At 43.6% G+C, this 12,478-nt stretch overlaps 1 pseudogene; it reads right to left on the bottom strand.

Moving 5' to 3' along the window:
* Window positions 1–7,106: 7,106 nt before the first annotated feature.
* On the bottom strand, window positions 7,107–11,987 carry LOC103739260 (annotated as a pseudogene).
* Between the last annotated feature and the right edge of the window lie 491 nt (window positions 11,988–12,478).

Raw genomic sequence — 12,478 nt, 5'->3', positions numbered from 1 at the left:
GAACTTTATGTGTCTTTGTGGTTTACTCTTTGGGCATGAAAAGCTGGTTCGTCTAAGCTTCTGGTTCTCTCTTTTGATTTTATATTGGAGTGGCCAGATTGCTTTTGTTTTCAGGAGTTCCCACAGAGGCCCAATTTAGATGAGGGTCAGATGTTTTCAGGCTTTCTCCTAAGATCTAGATCCCTCCAGCAACGATTTTGGCCTCAGGACTTTGGGGGTTGGACTGGCCTGGGAGCCTGGCCCCTGAAAGATGCTGGTCTAGGGCAGCTGGTGGCTATGCCACCCAGAAACGCAAAGGCAGATGGGGCCAGAAGAGACCCCAAGGACTCCTGTGGACTGAACTGAGGAGCTGGGTTGGTCTGGAGGCAAAGGGTCAGGAAGAGGAAAGGTCAGCCCCCATGTCTCAGAAAGAGGCTGGTGTGTGGTGCAGGCCCAGGGAAGCAGAGGGAGGTGAGGACAGGGACAGGCCCAGAAGCAGTGCTCCTGGGGCCCATAGAAGCCACTACAGTTGGTCTGGATGAAAAGGATCAGGAAGCAGTATTGGTTCCCCAGATGTCTGGGGCCTCAAGACAAGGAATGGGACAGGACCCAAACTAGGAGAGACCGGAGGGTGGGATGGGAGGGTGAATGACGCTGGGGGAGTCAAGGCTGGGAAGGCATGATGGACTTACCCAGAGAGAGGCCTGCGGGTAGGAGAGAGGCTCGGGCAGGTCCTGCAGCCCCAGGGAAGCAGAGGGAGGTGAGAGCGGGGCCAGACCCAGAAGCATAGCTCCTGGGGCCCAGAGAAGCCACTACAGTTGGTCTGGATGAAAAGGATCAGGAAGCAGTATTGGTTCCCCAAGTGTCTGGGGTCCCAAGACATGGAATGGGGCAGGATCCAAACTAGGAGGAGAGACCAGCAGGGGAGATGGAAGGGTGAATGAGGCTGGGGGATTCAAGGCTGGGAGGGTGCGATGGACTTACCCAGGAGAGAGGCCTTCAGGTAGGAGAGACTATTATTTTTATTTTATGTGTGTGAGTGTATTGCCTACATGTATGTTAGTGCACCCATGTCGTGCAATGCCGCAGAGGTCAGAAGAGGGCTTTGGATTCACCTGGAACTGGAGTTAAGGACGGTTTGTAGCCACCATGTGGGTGCTGGGAATCAAACCTGGGTCTTCTGCAAGAGCAGTCAGTGCTCTTAACTGCTGAGCCATCTCTCCAGCCCTTCAATATCTGTTTCTAAGAAACCTCTTGGTCCAGAAATGGAGGAAAATATTTTGAATAAAATGGGCAAAAAAATCTATGCTTTCTGGAGCTTGCATTCCTGTAAAGACTACTTAAGCTAAGCAACTCAATTATTGTGTCATGATGCAAGGAAGGGACCATTGGATGTGGAACTCATAGCCTTGGAGCCTAATTCCAAATTGGCCTCCCACTCATTGTCCTGCCCAAGCTTGTATTGCATGCCTTGTCTTTCACTGCTCCCTAGCATAACCCCACATTTTCTCAATGAAGATTTTTCTCCTTGTTCCTCCAGTAGCCTTATAGCTCAAGTTCCTGAAGCTTGAGTGTCCCCACCCTGCACCAGCTTCAGCGCCTCCCAGTTTCAGCTGCTCTCTGAGGTGTCCCTTCTTGCCTATGGGGGTATTCTCCAGTCATGTTTTCAGTTTCATGTATTCTTGATACATCTTCAGTTAACATGTATGTACATGGCACTGATGGTACAGCCACAGCTTCTGTGAATTGTAAATTTACATTTCCCATGGGGTGACTCTCAAGCAGAGAGAGTGAAGTGAAGCAACAAGATCTTGCTTTACAAGAAGTATGCCAGGTTGCTGGGGCATGGAAAATGTCCACAGCTGGGAAATATAAACAGGAATGAATGTGGGAAGGCGGGGGCAGGGGGATGATTTGCAAGTGGACTATATATATTTTCCCTAGGAGAAATTAGCAGCTCTCATTACCCACCTAATGGGATTTTGATATTAATTTTATCTTGGAAACAAAGAATGATTACCAAGGGATAGATCAAACATCCCTTCCTCCTTGACTAGAGCAACTGATATTTCCTGGGACAAGGGAAAGCTGTCATGGTTTTGAAATTCAGGTATAAGGAACCACGCTTCTCATGTCCTGGGGCTCATGGTGGTGATAGGTGCCCTCTGTATACTTGTAGGAATGACTTTAAAAATATGAGCATTATCTGGACTAAAGGCTTTTACCTAACCTTGCAACCAAAAGTTATTGTTTAAAATGTAAACAAACTCACTGAATCATGTACTCCTCTTGTGACCTAGTCATATGATCTTAACTCCTCAGGACCCCACCTTGCCTCCCACCCAAGATAGTGAATGAATGTTGGTGTGCATGACTAATATATCTCTTATTTCCTGAGCCATCTCTCCAGGCCCTGCATGATTAATCCATCAAAGTGGTAAATGCAGGATGCTTTCTCATTGGAAGCAATCAGAAAAACTGAGAAGTCCATTTGTAGTTTTGTGTGTGATAGTCTAGGCCTAGAGATCAAAAGGCAAGATTTTCTGATAAGGGTGGGTCCTGGTTTCTGCTTCCCCATTTCATGCTGGAGTTACTTTTTAATAAAAGAACATGGAAAGCCTGGGCTTTGGAGCTCAGTTCTGAGAGACATCTGAAGGAACAGGTGCACTCTTGGTTTTAAAACTAATGCTAAGACTCAGACTGTTTCTTTTTTCAGGCATAACATTAATGTGGCTTAGAAACATCACATGTACTTAGAAGATGTGAAGTGAGCACTAGGTCTGAAGCTTTGGAAGCTGCCCCTTTACAGACTGGCACCAAGATCTTGTCTCTCTCTGTTCCTCAGGGTAATTAGTGGTCCATACAGACTCACAAGCCCACCAGACTGGGGTGGGATGGGATGGAATGTGGAGTCTGCTTAGCTGCCTACCTGTCCCACTCATGGTGGTAGCACTTGCTACAGGACTCTAGGGGGAGGTTTCTAGACAAAGTGGCCTGGTCTGAGCTTTCTTTTGAGTAATCTCTAGTCTGATTTTCACAGTGGAGGCAAATTCCAACTCATGTCAACTCAGAACATTCTCCAGGGAGTCTAAGGACACAGTGAAAGTCGTAAGTATCGGCTACTTTCCTGGTAATAGCTCCTTTTAATGTCTGTAGAGTGCTTTTAGCAGTTACAAAGCACTTTCATAATTCAGTCCTGGAAGAACTTTACAGATAGGAAATAGGCTCAAAGAGGTCACAAAGGGAATACATGGAGGGCTCAGGATTTGTTCCTAGACATTCTGATCTCAAAGCCCGTGTTTCCTATAATATATTACACTATATTTTGCCTAAATATTTTTCAACAATTCCATCTGATATTATTATTTTTTCTGGGAGCTTGTATTCTTATATTCATGAGCCTTTAACTAAAGTCCCACTTTGGCTACTAAATGACGGAGTAACCTTGAGCAGACTTTCTGCCTTACTAGGCTTAGATTCTAGTAAGCAAAAACCTCAGACTGGATCGCTCTCATGTTTCACAGCCTTCAAACTCACAGGTGAACCTTCTTCTGTTAGAGAACAACCTGCAGATGCCACTGAAGGCAGTCTTTCTGGAAAATGAGCTCCAGTTCTGAATGTCCCATCAGTGGCTGACTTTTATAAAGTCAAAGATTTGGCCAAAAGTCTCATAGTCTTGGCTGACCGTAACTGTGCTGTGCCTGTTGCAGATATCTTGCATATTATGAACTAATGGAAGTGGTTTCAAAACAACTAGGTGTGGTGGCACATGCCTTTAATCCCAGCACTCAGGAGACAGAGGTAGGCAGATATATCTCTGAGTTTGAGGCCAGTCAGGTCTACATGGTGAGACCATCTCAAAAACAAAACAAAACATAAAGACACAATGAGGATTTCAGATTCTTCAGATTCTGTGGGTTGTCTGGGCTCAGCTGGCAGTCCTGCCTCCCCTGGACCATATGTACAGCCGCACTCAGCTGGGAGCTGGTTAAAGCTAGGATTTTCAAGGTGGCTTTGTTCATATGCTAGGGCATAGAGTGTGGCTGCTGGCTTCCGGGTCTTAGCTGTCTTCAACCTGGCTCTCCAGCAGGATGACTGTCTGCTCTACATGGCAGCTGAGAGCTTTGAGGAGGGGAAAGGTATAGGTTGCAAAGCCCATTAGGGCCGAGGCTGACAAGTCAGACAGCATCCCCTCTGCTGCATTCTAGGCGTCAAAGCAACTGAGGACCATTCAGATTCAAGAAGGAGAGGGAATTAGTGAGATAAAGCAAGTCAGATTCTGAACAAATTCTACTGTTTTATCCCCTTTTCATTTATTTGTTATCTGCCAGGCCTCTGAGGGCATTTTTGAATCACTGATCTGGTCCAACAACCCATTTTGCAGGTAAGGTCCATAAAGGCAAAGCGATTGATTTTTGTGAATAAAGCAAAAATGAAAGCCACTCTGCTTTCTTATTTATTATTTCTTTTCATTCTTTCAGCAACTCAGTGATAGAGTTGACAGATGAGAAGGTCAGTATTTTGGGTATTAAGAAAGACCTCACCAGGAGCTCTTGGGTCCTCCTACAGTATGGGATAAGGGAAAGCTCAGTCATGGTTTTTAAATGTATGTCTTAGGAACCATACAGCAGTTTAAGGCTTTGAAGAGAGGGAAGGTATAGGCTGCAAGCCCATTACAGCTGAGGCCGAGAAGTCAGGTAGCTTGCTTTTTGCTGCATTCTAGGGAGTCAAAGAACAAAGTGTACAGAACAGTGCACCTTGCTTCTTCCTTATGTTAGGACAGTAGTGTCTTAAGATTCTGTGGGAACATCCAGACTCCAGAGGTTCTACCCCTCAGTACAGAGCGAGCTTCATTTGGTGTCCTTGAAAAACCCCAAGCAAATGAAATTGTTCACAGAATTATCCTTGGAAATCATGGCATTTATTATCTTAAAGCAAATAATAAAAGCAAAAGCAAGACTCAAGTGAGCAATATTACTTTGTGCAAACATTGCAGAAAATGACTTTTATCTCGCACTGTAGACTCCAGCAGAACAGAAGGCAGGTCATTTGATTGCTCAGTATCTGGAACAGAGTGAAAAACAGAGGGTGTTTAATTCAGAGAGGCACAAATGGATTTTTAGGGCCAGGGTGAAGTATCTTTGCATGGATTAGTGGTAGGAGGTTTGGTAGGCTGGATGGGCTGTTCCCAAGGCTGACCCTGTGATCTTTAGTGAACCCTCCCTTTTCTATCTCTAAAATGGGATTACAGAAGATCATCTCTTGTGTTCTCCTAGGCTCAATTCTATACCTCTTTCTTAAAATACTGGTTCTGGAAATGGGAAAAGTTCTTTAATGCTTTCTAAGTGGTCTCATTTCTTGCTTTCTGAATTTTAAAGTTTAAATCTTCCTGGTAGAAGAAGCAAAAGCTATCAGTGGTTCTTTGGAGATATTTTTGGGAACTTACGCTTGAGTTGAAGAAATGTATTGCCTTATGGTAGCTGGTCAGTATGGGTCCCTTTGTTTCATTTGTATTTTAAGTGTACAAATGTTGGAGCACATGAGTGCTTTGGGGAAAAGTACCAGAATTTCCTGAGTTTATAGATTAGATCGACGATTCAAATTTCTAAAAATTACTTTGTGTGTATGATGTATGTGTGTGGGGGGGGTGCAGGTGCCATGGTGCACATGTGATGGTCAGAGAACAACTTTGTCGAGTTGGTTGGATCTCTTCTCCCATCATATGTTCTGGGGATTGAACTCAGGTCATCAGGCTTGTATAGCAAGTGCCTTTACCCACTGAGCCTTCTTGATGACCCCTGGATCAACTACTGGAAATATTTTCCATTTGACAAGAAAAGATGACAAATAGACCAAGAGACTTAAACTAGGAAATATTATTCCTAGGTTAGGGAAACAGGGATGCACTGAATGGTCCACTACGAATGTATGTAGGGATGCAGTGGCCTGGCACCTACTAGGTGATGAAAAGACTGAGTGACTGCATGAAGCAACAGATGATCTATGTCATTCATCCTCCTTTCTACCTAAGTAGGATTCAGTCAGTTGTTTCTTTCATTCTTTCTCTCTTTCTACTCTCCTGATCTGAAACTTGTGTATGCTTTTCATAGTAATTAATGGGTTTGCTACAACAAGAGACTATAAGTCTTTATAATTTGTATTCCCAGTCTCGCATTGCTCTTTGAAGAGGCGTATCATTTTTTTCATTAGAGACAGCAGCAGATCTATGATGACAACGAATCTGAAGGTCAGAGGCCCTCCGTTGTACACACCAACATTTTACCGCATGCTTAACAAGTATGAAGTAAGTGTGAAGTTATTATTGCATCCTCCTATGTGGAGGTGCTATATATACACATGTGAATAACTATGGTTCCATTACCTTATTAATGGAAATATGGACTGTGTGTTAGAGTAGATATTAGGAGTATACGATTAAAGTAGAAGAAATATTAGGAGTATAAGATTAAAGTCAGAAAGCTCTGAAAAGGAAAAAGGATCAGGAGGGAAGGAGACAAAAATAAGAGGAGAATATTCCACTGTGAACAGCTACCATGATTCTTCCTGTTTAGATCACTTTTCTGAATGATTTTGAACTTTATCCAGTGAACCACACAATTGCATAATCCAATTTCTTGTAGTTTTGTGAACATTTTTTTTTCTTGGTCAGGGAATGCTTTTATTGCCACAGAACTCCCAGGAATCCTGGAACCCTTGCACTGCAACCTCAGTGTGAGAGAAGGGAGGGCAGCCGGAAGGGACCCAGTCTAGTGTATGGCTGTCACCCAACTGACAGGGCTGTATGGTTAGGGAGAGGCTTTTGCTGGTTAGTGTATTTGTGTGTCCCAGAGGTCAGCCTTGACTAGAAGGCTTCCCTCCAGACAAAAAACAGCCAGAACCAGGATAGCAGCTGCACAAACACCTCCTTAAAATGGAAATCAAATGAGCTAATTACATCAGGAGACACATTCCACCCTGATCATAAAACAAGAGCAAGAGGGCAGCGCAGGCTCCACTACAGCCCTTCTCTTAGTTAAGATGCTTTTCAACAACGGACACTGGCAGGGTCTTGCCCCCTGCAAATAGCACAGGACCTCTCGGTTAGCTGTTAAAACTATTGTTATCTGTTATCTATTATTATTTGGATATCGAACAAAATTGATGGAGGAGGAGCCAGTAGAAGAATCTTGCTTAATCTGGCAATTTTCTGTGGAGAGCCCAAAAGGTCACAGAACCAAGTTCCCAAGATCTTCTAGTTTACCTAACATCTCTTCTTTTAATCTTTTACTGCGTTCTTCAGTTTGCTTAGGTAATCTCATGCAAGCTTCTCTTGCTTGATGTATTGTAAGGATCCCTTTCTAATACAGATTTATAATCCTCTAGTGCCTCATCTAGCATCTCTGCTCTCCTCAGTATTGCATGTATGTAGCTGGGGTTTAACTGAATTGCTTGGCTGCAGTCACTGATGGCCATCTCCTTCTTGTCCTGTTTCATCCTTGCAGCAGCTCTATTTGAAAACAGAACCAACCTGTCTTTCTGGAAACAGGATGGGCATATCTAAAAGGGCTTGACTGTAAGAATTCTCAGCCTCTAGGTAATCTCCTCTCTTAAACTGCTCATTTCCCTCCTCCTTTTGTTTAGTGTTTTCTTCTTTTCTGCTTCTCTTCTCTCTCTCTTTTTTCCCCCAGTTCAATTAGGTATTTCTTGACTAGGTCAGAGGAACTTGAATTATCACCAGCATTGTTTTCAATCGTATGGGCCCCTGACTGCTCCTCCTCAAACGTGGCACTACAGACATGAGAACACTTCTCTTCTTCCTGGTGTTTCTGAGTAAGGGCCTCTTCATCCTTGAGCTGCTCGCTCTGGAAACTCAGACCTTTGGGATCAGAAGGGCTGGCAGACTCTGCTGCCTGACAATCTGCAACTTTAAAAGCATTGAACAGATCTTCCAGAACCTTACAGTTCTCTTACCTTTCCCCATGCTGAGTTCAGGGAGGCAGGTGAGGCTATAATTTAGCCTCCACTTTCCACCTTCTCAGACTCCAAGGCTCTCTACTTCAGCTCAGTCAGGTGCACTTCCGGCCTCGCCGACCAATGGCCTCGTCGTTGGCAAAGCATTCTCATGAACAAATTCTTAAGGTCTTTTGCTGGTTCTGCTTCCCTAATGGAAACCCATTGTTCAACATCGCCCCTGTTTTGAAGCACACCTTTCCAGACCCTTCTGTTCCTGCCTTATGTTTCTCTTTTAGTCCTGGATTTGCCTCTTTGAATATTTTGAAAATTCTAAGTTAAGAAGTCTTTAAAAACAATCCCCTTATTGAGAGCTCTTGACCGTGAAGTCCTCATTCCCCGAGTGGATGCGTCTGTGCTGCTGTGGTGTGAATGGAACGGACAGCAGCAGCTGTACAGTTCACGGTTTTTATGTCTAAACCTATGAATAGATCATTTCTCCTTAAGATCACTTCAAAATCATCTTTGGAGAAATCTCTCCTTATGCCCGGATAATCTGTCTCTTTCTCCTCATAACACTGTTTTCACCTGAAATTTGCTCACCATTCTCAGATGTACAAATAATGCACACTTTATGTTCTATAGTGAGCATAATCTTTCTTTTGTTTCTAGTGCTGATTCTCCCAGGGATGAGGAAAGGCAATATTCTGGTCATTTGAAGAACTTTAAACCAATTTTATTTTTAATCAGGTTAATTTTGATTCTATTTTACTTTTGAATAGCCTACCTAGACTCTGATTTTAAAAAAAATTAAAGCTATTTTATTTTATTGAGACACATCTCACTATGTAACCCTGGCAAGCCTAGAACTCACTATGGAGACCAGGCTGGCCTCAAACTGACAGTCTGAGTGCTGGGATTAAAGGTTTATGCCAATATGCCCCCGTACACTCTGATTTTTTTAAAATTTCCTCTTTGTGAAAGCTGTGTCAGGGGAGGGGTGCTAAGAGGGCCAGAGACTGGGAAGGGAGGTGCTTCTGTTTATTCTCTGCTTCTTTCCCTCCCAGAACCCCACAGTCTTCCCACTTCTCTGAAAACAGATGCTCTCAGGGCTGAGTGAGGCTCATCAGAATGCCAGTGACTCAGCAGCCGTGAGCCTTAGATGGAGATTTCTATCTTCATGTTTATCCTGAAATGAGTCTGTCACTTGTATACAAAGGCTACAGAAAGAGGTAAACCCTTGAATACAACACAATGTGGAACGGTGGTAGATCATCTTAGAGAGGTAAATTGCAGGGGTGCTGACTAAGATTTGATCATCCAGGCTGAAAAGGGCTTGTCATTCAGATCCTTTATCTGAGGACTTTTCTCTCTTGCTTTGCTACAGCAAGGGATTTGACCCTTCCTCTTTCTATGCATTCAGGAGCACTGGAGAAACAGAAAGACCTGCATAACTCACAATGAAGGTAAGACACAGGGAAAGCTGAGTGTGGAGAGGGGGGTAGAGGGAGTAGAAAGAGCCCCAAATCTGGGGGTAGCAAGAGAGATGGAGGGAGTGGGGAAATCAGATGAGGAGTTTTCCTCAAGAGACCAGGGATAAGCTCCTGTACCCAAGGAGAGAAGATGGAGATGTCCTGACCAGACTAGGGATGGACTAGGACTGAGGACTTCCTTTTTTTTCTGTCTTTTTGAGACAGGGTCTCCCTGTAGTCCCAGCTGGCCTGGAACTTGCTATATAGACCAGGCTGGCCTTGAACTCAGAGATTTGCCTGCCTCTGCCTCCCAAGTGCTGGGATCAATGGTGTGCCACCATGACCCCCCTTTTTTTAAAGCAAAGCTGGGTAAACTTTCTCAGGGCTCCGTGAGTCTACTTTACTGACTGACAATAAGACTATTTTGTCCCACTCTCTACCCTGATTAACAAGAAAGAATACAGTCATGTGTCATATGTCACAGTAAAGACGATAGGTCTGGAAGGTTCTAAGTCAATCACACAGCTTCAGATATCTTCAAGTCTACTTGAGTGTCTCTAGCTCCACTATCTATGCAACAAGGCCCACTGCATGAGTATGAACAGGTAGCATTGAATCACAGTCATTATTAACTCCCTGTATCTGCCAAGGGTGCCATTAATAATTTGTGCTGCCTTTAACACCCAGGGAGGAATGCAAGAGCCCATTTTCTACCAGCTGAACCCAAGGGTGACTTTTTGATCAGTCATCTACTATTTGATCAATTGACTCCTCAGTTAAATTATGCACATGGATTAAAAAATAGTCAATGGTGAATTTAAATTGGAGTGCTTAATGAATCAAGACATTTATATTGATAAAAACTGTTTCTACAAAGCACAAGACCTTCATCAATTGCTCTTGAGCACATGGATACTTTAAAAATGATGCACTGAGCCCAAGCCTGATTTCTTACCTTTCTGCATTTTAATTTTGTAACTGGTATGTTTCCTTAAGGTAATGGTATTTTTATTACATTGCTAGGTATGAAACTTTCAGTTTTATCTGTAATCAAAGAGTTTATTTTTTCTTATCCAAAATAAGAAAAAAAAACAGAACAGTGTTCTAGGGGAAGTAACACACTGATGTATACTTAACGGTTATTATCATTAATTATTATTATTATTATTATTATTATTACTATTATTATTTTGTCTTTTTGAGACAGGGTCTCAATGTAGCCTCAGCTGGCCTGAAAGTTGCTATGCAGACAAGGTGTGCGCCACCATGCCCTGCTTTTTAATTTTTAAATTTTGACAGGGTTTCTGAAGTCACTATGTAGACCAGGCTGGCCTCAAACTCAGAGATTTGCCTGCCTCTGCCTCCTGAGGACTGGAATTAAAGGGGTGCACCACCATACCCAGCACATACTTAACAATTCTTAACAATTTGCCTTTTTAAAAAAAAGACATTGCTCTTGAAACTCAGTGGTAAATGTGACCAGTGAATTTGGGAGAAAGGACAAATGCTACTATACATCTGTATCTTTTGTGAAACAAGTGCCCTTGCCCAGGATGAGGTGGGTAGCTAACTGCAGTGAAAAGAGCAGTGTGCCAGGAATCAGACTAGACTCAGGCCATAGACAGACAGTGAGCTAATAAGCAACCTCGAACAGACCACCTTACTCCTGGCAATTTCTGTTTTCTCAAAGGTAATATGGCAGTGGGAGATGGAAGACTGGAGAGATGGCTCAGCAGTTAAGACCACTGGCTGCTCTTGCAGAGGACCAGAGTTTTGTTCCCAGCACCCACATGGTGGCTGACAGCTGTCCATAACTCCAGTTCCAGGGGATCTGATGCCCTTTTCTGGCCTCTGTGGACACTAGGCACACACGTGGTACACTTACATATATTCAGGCAAATATTCATACATATAAAATAAAATCTTTAAAAAAAAAACAAAAATACCACCAACACTGCCACCACCAACAACAAAAAGCAAAACAAAGGTGAGATGAGGAGGCTGATTTAGATAAGGGCTAAGATTTTGTTCCACTCTTGACATTACATAGTACCTGTGACGTTTTGAATGAGAAATGTCCTCCATAAGTTCAAGTATTTGATCATTTGGTCCCCAGATGGTAGCACTACTGGGGGAGTCATGGAACCCTTAGAAGGTATATCCTTGCTGGAGGAAGTGCATCGCTAAGGGAGGGCTTTGGAATTTCGCAGTCTCACCCCACTTCCAGTTAGCTCTCTCTCTGATTCTCCTTTGCAGTTGAAGATGTGTTCTCTCAGCTTCCTGCTCCTGCCACCACGCCTGCTTCTTGCTGTTGCACCTCCCCACCATGATGGACTCTGTCTTAGTTTGCTTTCTGTTGATATGATAAACACCATGACCAAAGGTAACTTGGGAAGAAAAGGATTTATTTCATCTTACAACTCCCAGGTCACAGTCCATCTTTGAGGGAAGCCAAGGCAGGAACCCAAGGTAGGAACCTGGAGGCAGGAGCTGAAGCAGAGACCATGGAGCAATGCTGCTCACTGGCTTGCTCAGTTATCTTTCTAATGCAGCCCAGCTCACTTGCCCAGAGATAGCTCCACCCATTGTGGGCTAGGCTCTCTTATATCAATCAGCAATTAACAAAAAGCCTCACAGACATGGCCACAGGCCAATACATGGAGGAAATTCCTCAGTTGAGATCCTCTCTTTCCACATGACTCTAATTTGTGTCAAGTCGACAAAACACTAATTAGCTCAGACTACTCTTTCAGAAACCGTAAGTCAAAATAAGTATCTTTTTTCATGAGTTGCTTTTGGTCATGGTGTTTTATCAGAGTAACAAAAAAGGAACTAAAATAGTACTTTATCAGTGATGGCCCTCAACTTTCCCAGCATTTAAAGACATAGACATGAATTTGGAAATACATATGCGTGTGTGTGTGTGTGTGTGTGTGTGTGTGCATGTGCACCCACTGTACATTTTTCTTCCTTAGCTAACTGCCTTGACAAGATGGTACAACCTCACTGTGGTAGGCCACTTTGTAACTGGTCTCTGGTAATCCCTGCCTCCTGCCCTTGAATCTCCACAGCCATTG

The sequence above is a fragment of the Nannospalax galili genome, unplaced genomic scaffold (genome assembly GCF_000622305.1).
Source record: "Nannospalax galili isolate Female #2095 unplaced genomic scaffold, S.galili_v1.0 scaffold336, whole genome shotgun sequence".
NCBI lineage: Eukaryota > Metazoa > Chordata > Mammalia > Rodentia > Spalacidae > Nannospalax > Nannospalax galili.
Note: the sequence above shows the minus strand (reverse complement) of the source record. Positions and strands in the feature narration are given on the sequence as shown.